Genomic DNA, 7893 nt, shown 5'->3' with positions numbered 1-7893 from the left:
ATGACCGTTAAGGAGGTTCCTATCCTAAATTGCGAACAGTGCCCGGCTAGCTCAGTCGGTAGAGCATGGGACTCTTAATCCCAGGGTCGTGGGTTCGAGCCCCACGTTGGGCGGTTGTTTTTTCTTCTATTCAGTTCATTGAATAAATTTTGCAGCTGAATAAGCGACAATCCCACTCAGCTGTCGTTGCCTACGTTGCTGGTACCTCGTGATGTCACAATTATATTAATTAAAGCCTGAGTGTCGAAGGCTGCAGAGGGCTTGTCATTTGTTGCTGTTCCTATGTCCCACCCCGCAGGGCTGTTGTGGGGATGACAAGATTGCACTTTAATCGTTCCAGGGCATTTCGCATCAAGGAAGTTTACGCTGGAATTACATTTTGTTAGTATTTAAAGTACCCCAGGACTTCTGTTGTGTTGTCCAATCCAATTTAAGAAATATCTGGGAACTTTGGGGGTGGAGCCAGGAGCAAGGTTGGGGGTGGAGCCAGGAGACAAGCAGAATTGAACTCCAAAGGGAGTTCTGGCCACCACATCTAAAGGGACTGCACACCTTTTCAATGCCTTCTCTCCATAGGAAATAATGAAGAATAGGGGCACCTTTTTAGGGGGGGGGCTCATAGAATTGGACCCCCCTGGTCCAATCTTTTTGAAACTTGTGGGGTGTTTTGAGAGAGTCACCAGATGCTATGCTGAAAATTTGGTGCCTCTACCTCAAAAAACAGGCCCCCTAGAGCCCCAGATACCTGTGGATGAATTCTCTATTATACCCTATGGGAATTGGTCTCCATAGGGAATAACGGAGTGCCCAGCAGATATTTCCTCCCTCCCATCCCCCCCCACTTTCTGATGACCCTGAAGAGGGGGGGAGGGCCTCCAAACCGGGGGATCTCCAGCTCCCACCTGGGGATTGGCAACCCTAATTCCTGGTGTAAGACAACCTGTTAAACAACCGGAAGCGCTCAATTAATTGGGGTTGATATTTAAGGTTGCCAACCTCCTGGTGGGGCCTGGAGATCTGGAATTACCACTGGGCTCCGAAGGACAACGATCAATCCCACAGGAGTAAGTGGCTTCTTTGGAAGGGGAACTCTGTGGCATTCTGCCCCTCTGAGGTTCCTCCCGTCCCCAAACCCTGCCCTCCCCAGGGTCCACCCCCCCCCCCAAATCTCCAGGATGGCCCCGACCAGGAGCTGGCAACCCTAAATAATGGTTTTTAAAATGGGATTTTATTATTTTAAATGTTATTTTTCTTATACGTGTGTTTTAATATGTTAGCTGCTTGGGTGGCCCTCTGGAGGGCAGAAAGGCGGGGTATATACACTTTGTGCACAATGTTCCCCCTAAGCTGTGGAGTCCTGTGAGCAGGAATTCTACTTTGTGAGCTACTAGAATTCAAGTTGTGAGCTACGGCTTAAATTAGTTTGCTCTGCGGCCATTTTTCGTGAGCTAAGACAAAAATGTTTGAACCACAAAAATGTGTAGTGGTTAAGTGTGCGGTCTCTTATCTGGGAGAACCGGGTTTGATTCCCCACTCCTCCACTTGCACCTGCTGGAATGGCCTTGGGTCAGCCATAGCTCTGGCAGAGGTTGTCCTTGAAAGGGCAGCTGCTGTGAGAGCCCTCTCCAGCCCCACCCACCTCACAGGGTGTCTGTTGTGGGGGAGGAAGGGAAAGGAGATTGTGAGCCGCTCTGAGACTCTTCGGAGTGGAGAGCGGGATATAAATCCAATATTTTCTTCTTCTTCTTCTTCTTCGAGAACACTGTATGTGCATAAATAAAATGAATGAATCATAGAATCATAGAGTTGGAAGGGACCTCCAGGGTCATCTAGTCCAACCGCCAGCACAATGCAGGAAACCCACAAATTTGTTGTTCAGCGCACAGTCAAGTCCGACTCTTTGCGACCCCATGGACCAAGTCACGCCAGGTCCTCCTGTCTTCCACCATCCTCCAAAGTCTGCTCAAATTTGTGTTAGTTACATCAGTAACGCTGTCCAGCCATCTCATCTTTTGCCGTCCCCTTCTTCTTTTGCCTTCTGTCTTTCCCAGCATCAGGATCTTCTCCAGGGAGTGCTCCCTTCTCATTTGGGGGCTAAAGTATTTGAGCTTCAGCTTTAGCATCTGACCTTCCAGGGAACAGTCAGGGTTGATTTCCCTCAGGACTGACAGATTTGATCTTCTTGCGGTCCAAGGGACTCTCAAGATTCTTCTCCAGCACCACAGCTCAAAAGCATCTATTCTTCTGCGCTCGGCCTTCTTTACGGTCCAGCTCTCACAGCCATACATTACTACTGGGAATACCATCGCTTTGACTATACAGACTTTTGTTGGCAGGCTGATGTCTCTACTTCTTATTATACTGCTCAGGTTCGCCATAGCTGTCCTCCCAAGGAGCAAACGTCTTTTAATTTCATGGCTACAGTCACCATGTGCAGTGATCTTATGAACATATGAACATATGAAGCTGCCTTATACTGAATCAGACCCTCGGTCCATCAAAGTCAGTATTGTCTACTCAGACTGGCAGCGGCTCTCCAGGGTCTCAGGCTGAGGTTTTTCACACCTATTTGCCTGGACTCTTTTTGGGAGATGCCAGGGATTGAACCTGGGACCTTCTGCTTACCAAGCAGATGCTCTACCACTGAGCCACCGTCCCTCCCAGAAATGTGAAGTCTGTCACTACTTCAATGTCTTCCCCTTCTATTTGCCAAGGTGTGATGGGGCCGGATGCCATGATCTTAGTTGATGTTGAGTGTCAAGCCTACTTTTGTGCTCTCCTCTTTCACCCTCAACAAGAGGTTCTTTAGGTCCTCCTCACTTTCTGCCATTATAAATACCTCACAAATACCTTACACAAATGCCTTACAAAAAAACTCACAAATACCTCCCCCTGAATTCACAGGATCTTCATTGTTGTCAGATGGCCATCTAGCCTCTGTTTAAAGACCTCCAAGGAAGGAGAGCCCACCACCTCCTGAGGAAGCCTGTTCCACTGAGGAACCACTCTAAACTCACAAACGCCACCCCCTAAATTCATAGGATCTTCATTGTTGTCCGATGGCCATCTAGCCTCTCTTTAAAGACCTCCAAGGAAGGAGAGCCCACCACCTCCCGAGGAAGCCTGTTCCACTGAGGAAATGTTTTTTTTTTTTTTTTTATAAATCATGAAGCAGCGGGATAAATAGGATTGATTAAAGAAGTAGCAAGTGTAAAGCTTAACACAAATTAACTTACAGTAGTAAAGGGCTGCAGTATGATACAATATACTGAGAAGAATCCTCGCGAGCTATAAGTCTCCGGAAGCAATTCCTAAGGGAAATAGCCAATTGAATGCTTCGGCTCTGGAATTTAACTAGTGCTTGGAGGGGGGGGGGGTGGAAATTATATTTCATACTGTGTATGCTTTATTCTGATTACAGTTTTATCTCATTGTACTTTATTAAGTTGTCTGTATTTAATTGATTGGTCTCTGACCGTATTAAACTTATTCATTCATTCATACTGAGAAGAATCAATTACTAAGGTCGCCACCTCTGGGTTGGGAAATTCCTGGAGGTTTGGGGTGGGGAGGGTGAAATTTGGGGAAGGGAGGAACGCCAGTGGGGTATAATGCCCTCCCCCTTCCCTTCAAGGCACACAGATCCCCCAGGGGAACTGATAGCTGTCGCCTGGAGATCAGTTATAATTCCAGGAGATCTCCAGGCCCCACCTGGATGCTGGCAACCCCTTTTAAAACCTCTGAAATTGGGCCCTGCCCGGACTGAGATCTTTCTTTTGGTGGGGCTACCATTTTCTGTTCCTACCAGTAGGTGCCGCTGCTGAGTTAGCAAAGCCATCTGCCTTCCATACCTCAACAGAGAGATGCTCATGGCTCTGGGAGAGGGCGTGGGCAGTGGGGTTGTTGAAACACCCTTTCTGTCTGCGGAAATGCTAATTGATTTGGGTGTTTTTAGCCCCCCCTCAGGACTTTTTTTTTTTAGCAGGATCACAGGATATGTTACCAACTTATTACAGCACTGAATGTGGACTTTTTTGGAACTATTGAGATATTTTCTATATATTGAGCTCGCTTAAGTCACTGGATTTTGTTTAAGAGTTTGGAAAGTTCCAATGAATTGAGCATTTCAAAGGACTGTTGCATTTCTTCAAAGCTTGTTAATTTCACAGTGTTCTTCCTTTACTTATCAATCCCCACGTGGGGGCAGGGGATTCCCCGGTTTGGAGGCCCTCCCCCCACTTCGGGTCATCAGAAAGGTGGGGAGGGGCAGCGGTAAGAAGGAAATATCTGCTGGGCACTTCGTTATTCCCTATGAAGACCGATCCCCATAGGGTATAATGGAGAATCGTTTTGCAGGTATCTGGGGTGGGGTCTGTTTTTTGAGGTAGAGACACCATAGCAACTGGTGTCTCTCCTCCAAACACCCTCCAGATTTCAAAAAGATTGGACCAGGGGGTCCAATTCTATGAGCCCCCAAAGAAGGTGCCCCTATCCTTCATTATTTCCAGTGGAGGGAAAGCATTTAAAAGTTGTGTGGTCCCTTTAAAAGTGATGACCAGAACTCCCAATTATGCTTGTCATAACCCCAGGATTCTGCATTCTGGCTCCACCCCTATGTTTCCTGGCTCCACCCCCAAAGTCCCCAGATATTTCTTGAATTGGACTTGGCAGCCCTAGTCTCCCACCTGAATCTCATTGTAAGACAAGACATTTGGAAAGTATTTCATTCATAATAAGCCACTTGACGGCACTTAACAAGCCGATGCCAGTTAGTGTATTAGCCCAATAGGGAAACGACTCCTGTTTCTCCATCCATTCACGTTTGTTTTGTTTCGACCAAGGCTTCCTGCCAAAATCTGGATAGGAAAAAGAAGAAGATATTGGATTTATATCCCGCCCTCCACTCCGAAGAGTCTCAGAGCGGCTCACAATCTCCTTTCCCTTCCTCCCCCACAACAGACACCCTGTGAGGTGGGTGAGGCTGAGAGGGCTCTCACAGCAGCTGCCCTATCAAGGACAACCTCTGCCAGAACTATGGCTAACCCAAGGACATCTCAGCAGTTGCAAGTGGAGGAGTGGGGAAATCAAACCTGGTTCTCCCAGATAAGAGTCCGCACACTTAACCACTACACCAAACTGGCTCTCATTCAGAAATGAATTCTGAACTACAATTTTGCACTATAATAAAGGATTGTTGTTTTTTTGCTAGAGAAGCTGGCCTCCAGGCCCAAAGAATTTGCTTTAAAAGGGCAAACACACACCAGAGCACTTCCCTTTTTTCGCCTGGCAGTCTTGGCTTCCATTTCTAAAATAAGAGGAGCCTTGGGTTATGTCAGCTCAACACTCACAGCTGGGGTGTGATCAAACAGCACCCCACACTTTCTCCAGAAGCAGAGGTGTTGATTGCTAGTATTCAGGAAGGAAGGAAAGGCATTTTGCATGTACATTTCCTAAGATCTGGGGCCTGAAAGTTTCTATATAACAGGGGTGACCAAACTGTGACTCGGGAGCCACATGTCACGTTCTCCGGGTGCAGGCAGGCAGGCAGGAGTCCAAAGGCAGTCCAAGGTCAAAGCAGGAGCCAAGTCGCCAATGCAGAATCACAAACTGGAATCAGAAGTCCATGTCCAAAAGCCAAAAGGTCAGGTTGCCAAGGAAATTGTAATGTACTGGGAGACGAGACGTGGTAAAGGCATTGGTCTTTAATCGCTGATACATTACAGAACTGGGAAACACGCGGCCGGGTCCGCTAATATATACATGCACCCCGGATCAACCCCCCTGCTGGCCAGCCCAATCCTGGCCAGTTAAACTTCCCGCGCTTGGTCTTGATTGGCGGTGACTTTTCCCGCGCTGCGCCAGGTAACCTGAGGACGTCCCGGCTTGCGTGGCGCGGGTGCAGAGTCCGATACTCAACACTCCTCCCCCCTTAGTTTAAACCACATAGTCCCGGAGGTACGCCGGTGCTCTCCGTTCCCGTGTCGATCTCCTCGGGGTCGCTCTTGGTGCGGAGGCTGGTTCCGTTGTGGGCGATGCTGCTTCTGGCTGCGGGATGTTGGGGTCTGTTTCAGGCTCCGGCTCTGGTTCGGTGTCTCTGGGGGCGTCATAAGTGGGTAGTTCCTGTATTGGCGAGCGCCCTTCCGGACCTTCGGTTGCCCGCGGATCCCTATTCCCTACCTCCTCTGTTTCTTCGGGTAGGGTGCGGCGGCGCAGCTGATCTATGTGCCGCCTTAGTACCTGGCCCCCCTCGGTGGTCACCTCGTATGACCTGGAACCTGTCACCCTAAGGACTCTCCCCGCGACCCACTCGGGACCGCTTGCGAAGTTCTTCGCGTATACCGGGTCACCCGGAAAGAACCCCCGCACCGCCTCCCGGACCTCTGGGGACCCGCGGACCTCGGGGGCCCGGTCGGGGTGCAGCCTGTCTAGGCGTGTTGTCAGTTTCCTCCCCATAAGCAGTTCTGCGGGGCTGGATCCCGTTATAGGGTTTGGGGTGATCCTGTTGTGGAACAGGAAGGCTGAGAGGCGGTGGTCCCAATCCCCTTGTACTATTCTCCCCAGTGCTTCCTTGGTGGTCCGCACCATCCGCTCTGCCTGGCCGTTGGTGGCCGGATGGAAGGGTGCGGATCTTATGTGTCGTATGAGGTACCTCTCCGTGAACTCCCGGAATTCCCGGGAGGTGAATGCAGTACCGTTATCCGTCACCAGGGTGTCTGGGATCCCGTGCGTGCATAGGACCCTCCTGAGTGCCCGGACGGCTGCTGCTGTGGAGGTTGAGGCTACTGGAATCACCTCCAGCCATTTTGTGTAGGCATCCACAAGTATAAAAAAGATTTGGCCCTGATACGGGCCTGCAAAATCTAAGTGGAGGCGGGACCATGGTCGCCTGTTAGACTCCCATCTGTGGACCGGGGCTGATGGGGGATCGGGCCGGGATTCTTGGCAGGGTTGGCACCTCCTCACCCACCCCTCTATCTCCTCATCCATGCCCGGCCACCACACATAACTACGGGCCAGGGCTTTCATCCTCACGATGCCCGGGTGGGTCTCGTGGAGGTCTTCCAGCACCTGCTTGCGCAAGGGGGGGGGAACCACCACCCGACTGCCCCAAAGCACACACCCCTTGTGGGTTGATAGCTCGTCCTTCCTGGACGCGAATGGCCTGAACGCGTCTTCGACTTTGCCTGATGGCCACCCCCTCCCCACCCAGTCCCTGACCCGTGCCAGGATGCGGTCCCTCCCTGTTGCCCGAGCCACCTCCGCCGCGTGCAGGGGGCGCTCGGGGAGCGATTCAATGAGCATTACCCCATGTGCCGGGGCGGGATCCGGTTCTGTCATGGGGAGCGGCAGGCGGCTGAGGGCATCGGCGTGTCCCATGGCTTTACCCGGGCGGTGGATCAGTTCATACGTGTAGGAGTTCAGGAACTGGTTCCACCTCAGGACCCTCTGGGATAGGATTTGGGGGGTCTGACGGTCTGGAGCTAGGAGGCCCAGGAGCGGCTTGTGGTCCGTGGCGATGGTGAAACGCCTACCGTAGAGGTAGTCGTTGAACTTGTGCACCCCCGCCACGATCGCCAAGGCCTCCTTGTCAATTTGAGCGTAGTTCCGCTCCGCTGGAGATAGAGTCCGTGAATAGTACGCGACTGGCACTTCCCTCCCGTCCGGGAGTTGGTGCCCCAAAACCGCTCCTACTCCGTAGGGGGAGGCGTCGCAAGCTAGGATCAGGGGTAGGTTTTCGTCGTAGTGGTGAAGTACCGCGTTAGAGACCAAGAGGTCCTTCACCGCTTGGAACGCCGCGGCTTGGCGTTGGCCCCAGACCCACGGGGCCTGTTTATCCAGCAAACGGTGCAACGGTTCCGCTACGGCGGCTTTGTGCGGTAGGAACGTGTGATA

At 51.2% G+C, this 7893-nt stretch overlaps 1 non-coding gene across 1 annotated transcript; it reads left to right on the top strand.

Moving 5' to 3' along the window:
- The first annotated feature begins 40 nt into the window (after positions 1–40).
- TRNAK-CUU (transfer RNA lysine (anticodon CUU)) lies at positions 41–113 on the top strand. The gene has a single exon. It is a non-coding gene; the product is annotated as a tRNA-Lys (tRNA).
- Positions 114–7893: the final 7780 nt, after the last annotated feature.

The sequence above is a fragment of the Heteronotia binoei genome, chromosome 21 (genome assembly GCF_032191835.1).
Source record: "Heteronotia binoei isolate CCM8104 ecotype False Entrance Well chromosome 21, APGP_CSIRO_Hbin_v1, whole genome shotgun sequence".
NCBI lineage: Eukaryota > Metazoa > Chordata > Lepidosauria > Squamata > Gekkonidae > Heteronotia > Heteronotia binoei.
The sequence above is the reverse complement of the archived record's forward strand: the minus strand, read 5'-3'. Positions and strand labels throughout refer to the sequence as shown.